This window comes from Arvicola amphibius, chromosome 9, assembly GCF_903992535.2.
Source record: "Arvicola amphibius chromosome 9, mArvAmp1.2, whole genome shotgun sequence".
NCBI classification, from domain to species: Eukaryota; Metazoa; Chordata; class Mammalia; order Rodentia; family Cricetidae; genus Arvicola; species Arvicola amphibius.
The window spans coordinates 59054922-59069405 of record NC_052055.2 but is presented as its reverse complement, the minus strand read 5'-3'; the positions used below and the strand labels follow the sequence as shown (position 1 = coordinate 59069405).

General features: G+C 47.1%; 1 pseudogene; it reads right to left on the bottom strand.

The window, feature by feature from the left end:
• Positions 1-1138: 1138 nt before the first annotated feature.
• On the bottom strand, positions 1139-6511 carry LOC119822679 (annotated as a pseudogene).
• Between the last annotated feature and the right edge of the window lie 7973 nt (positions 6512-14484).

Genomic DNA, 14484 nt, shown 5'->3' with positions numbered 1-14484 from the left:
ATGGCCGGAAGAAGCAGGAATTTGCATTCCTATCTCACGGGTTTCCTGCCTCCTGATAATAAATTTCTCTGCTGATGCAGATGAAGTCGAAATGAAAAATAGGACAATAGGTTTATTTGAGCAAAGTAACTCCCAGGCGAGTGTTCTCTGGTCCCAGAGATTGAGGCCTGAGAAGTTGCACCTCCGAGCTAAAGCAGGGAGACTTTATAGGTTGTAGGTGAGGGGCGATGATGTGTTCACCACAAGCTGGGTTTGTGCCCAAGTATGTTCAAAAGCTGACAGCTTAGGTGGGGATTTGGGCTGCTGGTGGCAACAGGCAAGGAAGCTGCATAGTTGCCAAGAATGTGGAAGTGGAAGGGAAAGAGACAAAGCCAGTAAGCAGCCTTCATCCATGGTCTCTGCTTCAGTTCCTGCCTCCAGGTTTGAACCTCGGCTTTGCTCATTGATGGATGGTGAAGTGTAGTAGAAAACAACCCCAGCCTCCACAAGTTAGTATCAGTCATGGCGTTTATCACAGCAGTGGAATCCAAACTAGGAAAGACCCCAAATGAGACGAGATCCCTCATCTCTTTCAGTCCCTTAAGGGAGCCTCCCATTGACCATCACAATAAAGACCAGTATTTCCTGAGGGTCTAATTCTCTACACTGCTGTAACCACACTAGAAGATTCCAGCCAGGGCTTGTTAAGATTAAACCCTTCTGGTCCTGACTGAAGGCAGGTTTTGCTGTGAGGCTACTCTACCTTGAGACCAAAGCAGGCTTGTTCCCAGCCATCCATCCCAAAAGGCAGTCCAAGTCACCCCTGACAGATAAGCTGGGTCAAAGCACTGACAAGAGTCAGAGGTCACCTTCAAGAGCAGATTTAGAGCTGCGGGTGGCTCTAACAGATGTGATAATTCAAATGGACTTGACAGACATCTATAGAACATTCCATCCAAACAGAAAAGAAAACACCTTCTCAGCACCTCATGGAATCTTCTCAAAAATTGAGCACATAGTAGGTAACAAAGCAAACCTCAACAGATACAAAAATTTTGACACACCCATGTATCTTATCGGATCTCCATGGCTTAAAATTAGAATTCAACAGCAATGCTGATTCCAGAAAGCCCACAAACACATGGAAATTAAACAATGCTCACCAGCCCCGGGTCTCCTTGCCTGCCAGTTTGCTGGATGAAAGCAGGCTATGTGGATTCCGGTAGGGGCTCAGGGAGGTGCGGTAATCCTTTGGGAGCTGCCCCAACAGTGACACCCCAGGGGTCGTTGGCAGGGGGCACACTGTCCTTCCTGAGGTCTCTAACTAAGACTAGAGCCTCAGAGCCTCACAGGGGATGCGGGTGGAATGAGCTGGGATGCTGGGGGATGCAGACTCATGGGCTCCTGGTCACCCCAGAAGGGCCCAGCAGTGGTAGTAGTAAGGGCTGGGGCTTCCCTCAGCGGGTGGCAGTTCTGGAGCCAGCCCCACCACCTGCAGACAGCTCCAGAAGGAGGGAATTGACAGGTTGGGCCCCAGCCTCAGGGTACCCAGAGGTGAGTCTCCCAGGATCCCAGGCTTCTTTTGGCTCTGGGTGTGCAGGGCTAACTGGAGCAGTGCAGTGGACAGGGCAGGTCTGCTGAGCCATGCCATGACAGGGGGCGCACCCAAAAGGCCCTGCTGGACACTGGCACCTCACACAGCAGAGGACTGAGCAGCAGCTGGAGGGAGGCAGATGGGTCCAGATTGTCCAACAGCTGCAGGATGTTTGGCTCAGGCAGGAGTCCCTCGCGTCGATTGAGAGCCGTGGCCTGGGCAGCAATGAGTGCTGCCATCGTGCTGTGGCCAGGAGGACCTGGAGCACAGAAGGACACATGAAGGTGACTGCCACCCAGGGCCAGGCCATCAGCCTGCTGTTGTGCAGCCTCTGCCATCTCTGCTGTCTCATACCCCAGTACTGCAAAGCCCTTCAGCTGCCCACCCTGGCCACATGGCAGCTGACAGAAGTTGGGGGTATAGACCGCTGACGGCCTGGCGAGGGCATCCACATCCAGGTGGCAAGTGGTCCACACAGAGGCACGGGAGTGCAACAAGGCTGGGGGCAGCTGCCCAGCATCTGATGCACATACAGTGTGAGGTGGCCCCAGTGGCTTGCCCAGCAAATTAGACTTGGCCCTGGCAGCCGAGTCTTTCTTCATGTACTCTGCAAAGCCATAGCCCTTAGAGTGGCCAGTGTGCTCGCTGTACCCTAGGAAGCAGCGCTCCAGGTTGCCAAAGGGCCGCACCAGCTCCTCACACTGTGCCTGGGTCAGGCTGGGTGGTAGCTTGGCCACACACAACAGAGCATCGGTAGGCTACAGCTGAACTGACAGCTCCCACTCTCGAAGGCGGCTCTGGTGGAAGGCCTTGATGACAGCTTCAGCCTGCTCCCCATTCAGCAGGGTCACAAAAGCTGTATTTGTATTTGTCCACCAACAGTACTTGAGTTTGCAGTCGCTCAGAAGTTCGTGTACCTCCTGGTTAGTCACATCTCCCAGGAGACCCAGATCAGTATCTTGGTGGCAGTTAGGGAACTGGCACTCAGTCTGTTCCAGGCGTTTCCGGATCTCTTCCGGATCCAAGGACAGCAGCTCTTGTTCAGGTGCTCATCCGTAGGCAGTCCACAAAGTTTCATCTTTTGCCACTGCCTCCGGGTTGAGCGGAGGCCAGTGAGTCAAGAACTTTAAATCTTTGAAGAAAGAAATTGAAGAAGACACTAGAAGGTGGAGAGATGTCCCATGCTCTTGGGTAGGCAGAATTAACATTGTTAAAAATGACAATCTTACCAATAACAATCTACAGATTCAAAGCAATGTCTATCAAAATCCCAGCAAACTTCTTCACAGATCTTGAAAGAACAATATTCAACCTCATATGGAAAAGCAAAAAATCCAGGATAACCAAAAGAATCCTGTTCAATAAAGGAACTCGTGAAGGCCTCACAATCCCTGACTTCAAACTCTCCTACAGAGCTACAATACTGCAAACAGCCTGGTATTGGCATGGGGACAGACAGGAGGACTAATGGAACTGAATCAAAGACCTGGATGTCAATCCACACATCTACAAACACCTGATTTTTGACAAAGAAGTAAAAATATAAAATGGATAAAAGAAAGCATATTCAACAAGTGGTGCTGGCATAACTGAATATCAATATGTTGAGGAATGAAAATAGATCCATATCTATCCCATGCACAAAGCTCAAATCCAGAAAGATCAAAGACCACAACATAAAATGAACCACACTGAATCTCATAGAAGACAAAGTGGGAAATACACTTGAACACATTGACACAGGAGACCACTTCCTAAATAGAACCCAAGTAGCACAAACACTGAGAGCAACACTTAATATATGGGACCTCCTGAAACTGAGAAGCTTCTGTAAAGCAGAGAACATGCATGGTCAACAAGACAAAATGGCAAGATACAGACTTGGAAGAGATCATCACCAACCCCCCTATCAGACAAAGGGCTGTTCTCCAAAGTATACAGAGAACTCAAGAAATTGGTCATCAAAAGAACAAATATTCCAGTAAACTCTCAACAGATGAATCTAAAATGGCTGAAAGACACTTAAGGAAATGCTCAACATCCTTAGCCTTCAGACAAATGCAAATGAAAATATCTCTGATCTCATATCTTACACCTTTCAGAATGGCCAAGATCAAAACACTCATGACAGTGTATTCTGGAGAGGATAAATGGTCGGGTAAATGGTACACTCCTGCATTGCTGGTGGGAGTGCAAGCTGGTACAGCCACTTTGGGCATCAGTATGGTGATTTCTCAGAAAATTAGGAAACAAACTACCTCAGCAATACCACTTTTGGATATATGTATATATCCAAAGGATGATTTATCATACCACAAGTGCATGTGCTCAACTATGTTCATAGCAATATTGTTCGTCATGGCCAGAACTTGGAAACAACCTAAATAACCCTCGAATAAAAAATGGAAGAGGAAAATACGGTACATTTACACAATGGAATACTACACAGCAGAAAAAAATAATGGCATCTTGAAATTTGCAGGCAAATGGATGAATGTAGAAAGCATCATATTGAATGAGGTAACCAAGACCCAGAAAGACAAATACCATATGCATTCCCTCATGAGTGGACATAAAGCAAAGAAAACCGAGCCAATCATTCACAACCAGAGAACTTAGACAACAAAGAGGACCCTAAGAGTGCCACACGTGGATCTAATGTACATGGCAAGTAGAAAAAGACAAATCTCCTGAGTACATTAGGAGCATGGGGGTCATGGGAGACTCTTCTCTCCCCCAAGGAGTGTATTCCTAGTCAGCCTGCCCTAAGCTGGCTTGCCAGGTTGAGAATATGTCCTGTAAGCAGCCCTGTAGGACCGACTCCTCTAGAGGCCAGGCTCCTGCAAGAACCTTTAGCAGGAATCCCCACAAGTCATCCCAGCAAGTTCCATTGCTTGAGTCCTCAGACCCAAAGCTTGGGAAAATCTGAGCTGGGGAGTGAATGACTCCAGGGCAGCAGAGTCCCCCCCTCCACCAATTCTGCCTTCCAGCTACTCACCTCCTATCTCAGTCTGCTTGCTCCTTCAAGGCCACCATTCCCATAATGACAACTGGCTCCTGCACTTACCACCATGTGCCACACCCTGAGGGACTGGTAGGTGTCAGATTAGAGTGAAACCCAAAAACTTAATGAGGGGTCAGCAACCTGCTGTGCCTCCTGCCTCCAGCCTGCCTGAGTCTGCCTGAGTCTGCACTGGGCAGTGACATTCTTTTTTCTTTTTCTTTTTTTCTTTTTCTTTCTTTTTTTTTGGCTTTTCGAGACAGGGTTTCCCTGTAGTTTCTAGAGCCTGTCCTGGAACTAGCTCTTGTAGACCAGGCTGGCCTCGAACTCAGAGATCCTCCTACCTCTGCCTCCCGAGTGCTCAGATTAAAGGCGTGTGCCACCACCGCTGGGCTTGGGCAGTGAAATTCTTTAAGAAGGCTTCTGTTTTTCTCGTCCAAGCCACAGTCGCATTGATAAAATCTCATCTCGTGTTCTTTCTGCCTAGACCGTGTCAACCTGTAGACAGCATGAGATCCAGAGAAGACTGTGGGACTGGTGTGGTGGTCCATCTCTCCAGCTGTCTTCCTAATTAGAACGATCCTGGGTATCTTCTATATTGAAGAATGTGTCCTGAGCATTCAGCGCAGGTCATTGGGATGGCGGGTACCCCGGACTCCAGTGCCACTCGGTTCTCCTGCCCCCCCACCAATTTTATGGCGATGTCTCCAGACTCAGATCCCCCTCATTTCTCCTTGCAGGTGCTGATTTTTCCAGATACAGAAGTGTGGCTTATCTGAGCTCCTGCAGACTTTGCCCCACAGTGGTGAGTGGTCACTCCCACTCCAACCGCTGGGAGTATCCCCCCACACACACCCTAGAAACTGAACCCACCTCACACTGTGAACCTAGAACTGTAGGCAGCCTTTCTGACAATCCGGAGAATCAGGCTCATTCTGTCTACCCCAGGCTGGTTTCTTAAGTCCCAGCATCCTCTAGCCTCAGTTTCTTGAGTTCTGGAACTACAAGTGGTGTCACATATTCTTTTGTTTTGGAGAATCTTTGTTTCTTTGTTTCTTTTCTTTTTCAAGACAGGGTTTCTCTGCAGCTTTGTTGTCTGTCCTGATGTCCTGGAACTAGCTCTTTTACACCAGGCTGCCCCTCAAATCACATGCCTCCCGAGTGCTAGGATTAAAGGAAAATTAAAGGAAAAAAAAAAGGCAAGCGCAGCCACAGCCGCCTGGCTTTGCTTTGGAGAATCTTAACATCCTATGCAATATTTAAACTCGGATCTTTCTGATTCTACCTCCCAAATGCAGCTACTGAGCCCAATTTCATGCAATGCTGGTGATCAAATACAGGGCTTATTCATACTGGGCACAAACTCCATGTCTGAGCCTCATCCCTCACCTGCCTGCCTTTAACATTACTTAGCCGTTAATGATGGGGATGAGGTTTAATCTCAGCACTCAGGAGACTGAGGCAGGAAAATGGTAGGCTTTGTGGCTAGCATGAGATAGGAAGTACAAGCTAGCCTCACACACAGAGGATCTCTCTCAAGACACAGCCAGGAGCTGGACGAAGACAAAGAGGAGAAAGAGGAGGAGGAAGAGGAGGAGGAGGAGGAAGGAGGAGGAGGAGGATGATAAAGAAGAGGAGGAGAAAGAAGAGGAGGAGGAGGAATCAGGAAAGTGGGGTGTAAGACACTGTTCCCCACTGAGAGATGTCTCCCACAGGACAGGAGTAAAAGCAGAGGAGGCCTACTCACATTCTGGGGAAAGTGAGGAACGATCAGAGCTGAGGTGGCCCAGGAATGCTGTCAGAAACCAGCTGCTGGTAGTCCCCTCAGGCAAACATGTCAGCACATCCAGCAGGAGCCTGGGCCTGGAAAAGGCTGTATTACAACACTGGAGCCTCAGTGGCAGCGGGTCACCAGGGCATTTTGAGGAAGGGTTCATGTAGGACGTCAAAGAGTCTGCGAGACTAAAAACAGGGGAGAAGATCTTCTCATTAAAGGCTGTCTGTTAAAAAAAAAAAAAAAAAAAAACGGGTCCCTAAGTGTTCCCCCACTGGGAGAACACATTCCTGGTTCTTAATCTGCTCTCTCTCTCTGAGCAACCCATTCTGAGAATAAAGGAGTATCTTAATCCAATCTGGGGTGGGAAGAGCACCTCAGAACCCCATGCTTCCCAGCCCATCGTCACGGGATCCTTTCCTGGCTTCAGCCACTGTACCAGGCTGAATGACTAAAAGTGAGGAGAACTTCTCAGGAGACTCTGGCCAGCCTGGGAGGCTGATCCGGCCTGACACTGTGATCCCCTCTGACTGATGTGATGTTCCCCTGCCCTCTACCCACTCGAACACGCAACCACTGGTGAGTCTCTCTCTTTTCTGTGTCTCTCTCTGTCTCTGTCTCTGTCTCTGTCTCTGTGTTTGTGTGTTTTTCTTGAACATGAACAACTCTCAGGCAGGCCAGCTGCTCTGTCATATGTTAACCCCCAGGGAATCACCAAGCGCTGAGGATGGCCATAAGCAGCCACAATAATGCAAATATACTATAAAAATTCCAATTGATTGTAATAGACATGGCAAATTCAAACAAACATACAAACAAACAAGCAGACATAACACCTTGAGTGACCTACCCTAAAAATTACAGACCCACAGAGGTATGCTAAGGGAACACATTCTAGCTGCAACCATAGATGAGAATTGGCTCTCATTCCCGGACAGGTGTATTAAGTGTTAGGTGCACACTTCCATCTTGTTTTCTGACATTTGGTTGTGTCTACTTTGGTTTGTGGGAACAGTATGCTATGAACTGTTTGTCTTGAGAATTCACACAGAGTCTTGCCCTGTATCTCGGGCTGGACTGAAATGTAGTGTGTAGTCCAGGCTGGCTTTATAGGCCTGAAGATGCTGCTGCCTCAGCTCCTCCTTAGCTGCACTGAAGCACTGTCAGCATGGTGGTTTAGTCAAGGGCTCATAGAGCCCAGGCAGGACCCTCTGTAGCCAAAGATGACCTTGAGCAGGATCCTCATCTTCTCGTCTCTAACTGCCCACTGTAGGAATTCCTTCCTGCTTTGAGCCACTCTGCCCTGTCAAGTAGGAAAACCTCCAGACCAGGGTAGGCATGACTGAATTCCAGGCTGAGTGGAACCTGTCTCCAAAAGAATATGGAGATTCTAAATATTCTAACTATCAGATCTGGAGAGCAGGGCTGGCGAGATGAGTGGACAGGACTGTGTGACAACAGCACGTGCCAGCATCCTTGTGTCATCTTCACCTGGTGGGGAAGGGAGCAGGTGTGGGAGCTTGCTGGCCTGACATCAGCAAGACACCCTGTCTCAAAAATTAAGGTGTAAGTCCGGTGGTGGTGGAGCACCCCCTTTGCCTCGGGATGGGGAGATAGACGCAGGCAGATCTCAGAGCCAGTTCCATGACAGCCAGATAAACACAGAGAAACCCTGTCTCAGACACCAAGCAAAAAGATTTAAGGAATAAAAGCATTTGATGAATATTCCTGGTCTACATGTGTGCTCAGAGGGTGAGGACACACAGATAGACAGTCACACACACACACACACACACACACACACACATACACACACAAACTTATGGTCATGCATATATCATACACAAACACATACCTGCCTTTTGTAGAGTTCTTCAACCCTGTCCTTGTCTGTTCCTCTTCACTCTCTGTACCTTGTACTCACGGTCTTGTTTTTTCTTTGCGAAAGCATATGACTCTCAAACCCCACAGGGGCATATCTACTGGTTCCTTCTAATGAAGAATCCTATCTTTTTCTCTCCTCTTGTTTTGACTCCGGTTTACTGTATGTAGTCCCGGCTGCCAAGGACTGTCGATCTTCCTGCCCCCAGCCAACTGAGTGTAGGCGGTCTATACAAGGTATGTAACTTGTCTTAGCGGGTTTTGGAAGATTTACTTTTTAAATCATCTATGTAGGGGTGGACATCCTTGATCTCTTAATCCTTGTGCCTCTATGTACAAATGTAGGGATGACAGGAATTCCACGCCAAGCCTTGTTTGTTTGGTTGTAGAAACCAAACCCAGGTTTCTGCATGGTGGGCAAGAGCTACCGCAACTGAGTCACACCTGGAGCTCAGGCAGGCTAGCCTCAGACTCTCTGTAGCTGAGAAATACCTCCTGATGGAACTGCAGATCTTACCCATTGACCCTGATTTTTCTTTTGCTTTCTTTCTCTCTTTTTCTTTCTAGCCTTTCTAGATGACCCATTTTTCCGACTGAGAGTCTTTTGAAGTTGCACACACAAGGGGTGTAGCTGGACGCCACTCTTCTTCTGAAGCTAGTGAGCTGTGTTCCGGTTGGGAGGGAGGGACAGGAGGCTGTCCCAGTCCCATGTCATTTCAGAGTCCTCAGACTCTACGCTGTGTATCCAGGCAGCGTTGAAGGTGTGTTCTGACCAGAAGCCCTCACGTCGGCCACGTCTAACTCCCTATGCACCTCCGTGCGACCACATGGAAGTCACCAGCTCTAACCAGCCCATGTCCCGACCTCAGGCTGATGAAACTAGGAAGACGGAGCCCCACCCCCACTGCTTGAAGGTTTAGTCACCTCACCCCATGGGGCAATCTCCTATCCCTCGCATTTAGACAGTTCTAGGGGGGTTGTGGATTTGTCTTAAAACTAGATGCTAGAGCTAGGGTGAAGGTGTATGCCTATAATCCCAGGACTCTGAAGGCTTAGACTAGAGACTAGCCATGAGTTCAAGGCCAGCCTGGCCTCCATGAGGAACAGTAGTCTAGGCTTTGGTGGCTCTCTCTGTAAAACACAGAAAGTGAACAACAGGACTAATGCTCAGTGTGCCTAGCATACACACTGGCTCTGGCCCTGGCTCCTTTAGCATAGAATAAAACCAGGCAGAGTATGCCACAAATCCCAGCATTGGGGGGCAGACACAAGAGGATCAGGGAGTCAAGGCCATCTTCCAAAACAGAAAGTTGGAGGCCAGTCTAGAAGGAATGACACTCTATTTTAAAAACAAACAGCACCTACCCCCAAATCTTAATGCCCCAATCTGAGAAAAGAGTGACATAGCAGCCCTTTCTAACCACATATTCTTTGTGAATCAAAAGATCTTTCTGATAGAGAGAAGAAAATCAGGCATCCAGATATTCAGGGCTATTTCCTGTGACTCACATCTGGAACTGGCCTGAGCCAATTGAGTTCATCCTTGTGCACAGCACTGAAAAGCTCTTTGTTAAGTACTCCCTGCCTACCCTGTGGGAGGCTCTGATAAGAAGGTTTGGGGAGCATGGGGACCCCGACCTGTGCCAATAAGAAATATACAGAGAACTCAAGAAATTGGTCATCCAAAGAACAAATTTTCCAGTAAAAAATGAGGTACGGACCTAAACAGAGAACTCTCAACAGATGAATCTAAATGGCTGAAAGACACTTAAGGAAATGCTCAACATCCTTAGCCTTCAGACAAATGCAAATGAAAATATCTCTGATGTCATATCTTACACCTTTCAGAATGGCCAAGATCAAAACACTCATGACAGCGTATTCTGGAGAGGGTAAATGGTACACTCTGCATTGCTGGTGGGAGTGCAAGTTAATACAGCCACTTTGGGCATCAGTATGGTGATTTCTCTGAAAGTTAGGAAGCAACCTTCCTCAGCAATACCACTTTTGGAGATATATATATATATATATATATATATATATATATATATCCAAAGGATGATTAATCATACCACAGGCGCATGTGCTCAACTATGTTCATAGCAATATTGTTCATCATAGCCAGAACCTGGAAACAATCTAAATGAACCTCGACTGAAAAATGGATAAGGAAAATGTGAAAAATTTATACAATGGAATAGTACACAGCAGAAAAAAAAATGGCATCTTGAAATTTGCAGGCAAATGGATGAATGTAGAAAGCATCATATTGAATGAGGTAACCAAGACCCAGAAAGACAAATACCATATGCATTCCCTCATGAGTGGACATAAAGCAAAGAAAACCGAGCCAATCATTCACAACCAGAGAACTTAGACAACAAAGAGGACCCTAAGAATGCCACACGTGGATCTAATGTACATGGCAAGTAGAAAAAGACAAATCTCCTGAGTACATTGGGAGCATGGGGGTCATGGGAGAGGGTAGAGGGGAGGGGTGAGATGGGAACGGAGGGGAGAAGAATATACAGCTCACTAAAACGATAAATAATTGAAAAAAAGTAGAGCTGGCAGTGGACAGCTGATCTTGTGGCTTGGTCTTGGGTTCGACTGGCAGGACAAACAGGCAGTGGAGACATTTGCAGAAGGTGGGGTGTGGCTGTGAGGGACTGCAGGTCAGAGGGTGACAACAATGAGAGCCTTAGCAGTAGGAGATAGCTCAGTGCAGGTGGCAATGGCTGGTATTTCTGAGGCACAAGATCGTAAAGTCCTGGAACTAGGACAGCACCAACTGTACCAGGGTTTAGAATCCACATGGACAGAGACACAAAACAGAACTAAAATCGTCAAAGGGGCCATGAGAGCTAAAGGAGTGTAACCACACTCAGAAAAGCTACTTGGGAGTTGCCCTAGCTCTGACGTCTGCTCTGAATTTTCATTTGCATTCTCAACTATTTTGGTTGTTATTTAGTTTATTGTGATAGGATTTTCCCCTCTACTTTCTCTAAAATGTTGTCCCAGAACATCAGGTGGAAGAAACCACATGTGCCTCCTCCTTCAGGGGTGCGGATTCCAGGACCACTGATGGATTTTTTTCCTCTCATCACTTTGAACATATCAACCCACTGCCCGCTGGGGTCCTAGTTTTCTGTCTGGTGGGAAATTGGCTGAAGAGTTTATGGAGAAAATGTGACAAAGTCTATTCCTCTCAGCCCGGTGGAACTTAGTCACTTGCCCTGGAGTGTCCCTGGAAGCAGAGCATTGCCACCACATCCCAGAGTCAGTGAGAGGCTACCATGTTATTCTGATCAATCTGAGTCTACTAAAAAAGAACTGCTTTGAGGATGGATGTGATGGGCTCCATGAGCCAAAAGTCATGACAGCATGTTAGGGTCTGTGAGAAGTGGATCATGCTCCCATCCACTAATAGATGGTGTCAGTGTGTGCCACTTGGATTTTGTCAACTTGACACCAGCTGGAGTACTCTGAGGGAGAAGGAACTTAACTATCTAATAGGTAAGTCTATGGGGAATATCAATTAGTGATGGATGTCCCTGGGCTGGAGGTCAAGGCTGTATATCTAAAATAAGCTGGCTTAGAGAGTCAAGGAGAGCAAGTCAGTAAGTGGCTTTATTCCATGGTATCTGCTTTGGTTCCTGCCTCGAGGTTCTTGTCTTGACTTCCTGCCCTGACTTCCACTCATGGTAGCTTCTGATAGGAAAGGGAAAGGGAAGTAAACCTTCCTATCTCAAGTCGTTTTGGGTCATGATGTTCCTTCACAGTAAGAGAAAGCAAGTATACAGTGTCCCTACCCAGTGAAGGACAACATCCAGAGCCTGTTATAATTCAAATGATTCCACCTACTATGATTATTAAAGTGGAAAGGGTTTCTATTAGGGTTTGGATGTGTAATACCCAAGGAAGGATCCTGTGTTTGGACACTGATCCCTAGCAAGTGGCCATGTTTCAAAGTTGTGGAAAACCTGGTAAATAAACCCAGAAGGAAAAGGTAGGTCATGGGGTGTTGTAGAATATTATTTTAAGGTGTGTGACTACTGTTTAGGTTGCACTTGTTGAACTCTGTGAAGCTGGGATGCTTTGCCTGTCTAAAACACCTGGTGGGCTAATGAAGATTTTAATGGCCAAATGTAAGGCAGGAGAAAGGATAGGTTGGTCAGTCACACAGAGAGTATAAATGGAAGGAGAAATCCTAGAGGAAGGAACAGAGAAAGAGCAAGAAAACAAATAGAGGAGGATGCTAGGGGAAGCTATCCAGTTACCCAGCCACTGAGTAATAATCAAAGTTAGATACACAGAGTTTAAAAAAAGGAAAAAGCCCAGAGCCAGAGGCAAAGGAGGAAAGGATAATTCAAAGATAAGAAAAGATGGCAAGGGCCGGGCGGTGGTGGCGCACGCCTTTAATCCCAGCACTCGGTAGGCAGAGGCAGGCGGATCTCTGAGTTCGAGGCCAGAGTGGTCTACAAGAGCTAGTTCCAGGACAGGCTCTAGAAAATACAGGGAAACCCTGTCTCAAAAAACCAAAAAAAAAAAAGCTGGCAAGGAACAAGCACAGCTAAGGTTAGGCATTGTAAGGAAGAAGAAGCTACTGTGTGTAATTTAACTGGGAGCTGGTTGTCAGGACAAAAAGAAAGAAAGAATGAAAATAACAGACACGATGAACAAAAAAGGGGGACACAGTGAATACTACTTTGGTGTAACCATCAGTTCCCTATATCCCAACTGACCAGGGCAGCCTTTCTGTACTTAGGGACAGAATGTGAAAAAAACCAGTATCTGAGCCAAGCCATGATTGGTCCATTTCTTGCTCTGACCTCACAATGACAGAACCCTGTTGCCTAACAACTCTGGCTGAGGCTGCCTCCTCTCCTTCCAGTACAGAGGCTGATCGTCAGTTGAAACTTGGTGATTTAGACAGAAGTGAGCTGGTTCCACTTGGTGGATATTCATGAACTGTTGAATCTGAACACTGTGAGTTTCCTTCTGAGGTCACAGATTTGGGGTTCAGAGGTTTGGGTTTCCAGGATTTAAAATAATCCTCTCTTCCTTTCTTTCTTCCTCGGTCTGGGGTATAATTTGGGGCAATTTTTATTATCTGCATTAATTAGGTGTTTACTCTGTTTTAATCTTTAGTTTTAATATTTTCTCTGGGTTCATTCCTTCGTTCACCATTTAAAAACGTTTCCATTGACTCTACAACATGAGTATTCTCACAGTGACATTTACCTACACGCACATGGAAAGCTTGGACCACATTCCCCTGATCTCACTGCCTCCTGCCCACCCCTTCCAAGTCCCTTGGTGTTCTTGCTTTTTCACTCAGCCAGTTACTGTCCGAGTCCAGACCAAGTCATGTGGACTCCCGTCCAGAGGACTGACAGGCACATTGGATGGTGTCCAAAGGAAGGGCACCGATGTATGTCTGTCTGCCTGTGCTCTAGCAGAAAGCCTCCTCCAAAGTGGTTATCTTAGGATCTTCCTGGCAGTTCAAAGTCAGGCCTGCAGAGGGCCAGAGGAAAGAGTTAGAGGCCATTTTGTGATGCTAATTATGGAACAGGGCAGCTGAAAAGGATTCAAGAACAGAAAATGTGAAAGTCTAAAAAGAACCTGTTCTTGGAGGAAGAGAGGAACTTTCCTTGGTGGGACATAGCACACCAGGTCCCTCCACTATCTTCTGTCCTTCTGTGTGCCTGAAACTGGCCTTCCGTGGGACTTTTTTATTTGCTAGCAGGGGGCAGGGCGATTGCAGTACTAAAGCTGGGGTGTTATCAGGCACAGCAGAGGTGGGGGCAATAATCATTTGGAAGCAAAGGATCAGTTCTGCTGGCCAAAGACTTCAAGGAACATGTTCTGGAACAAAACTACCTAGTGCTGGGATATTCTGCCCAGCACTCCAGAGACCCACCCCAAATACCTGTCCTTTTGGAAAAACAGGGGGACATTTTGTTGACAAGGACCGTCTTTATCTGATTATCAGTCACAAGCCTGGGCTAGAGGAAAACTCTTTCGTCTCATCTTTTCTTTCTTTTTCCAGACAGGGATCCTCTCAGTGTGGCTCTGGCTGTTATGGAACTTGGTTTGTAGACCAGGCTGGCCTCGACCTCCCAGAGAGCTGCTAGCCAGTAACTAAGTGTGTAATGTGTGCACATGTGATGCCTTAGGGGTGCGAACGTTCTATTGACAGAGAACGTCCTGCTTGAGCACTCGTAAACTTCCATCCATTTTCTTTGGCTTATG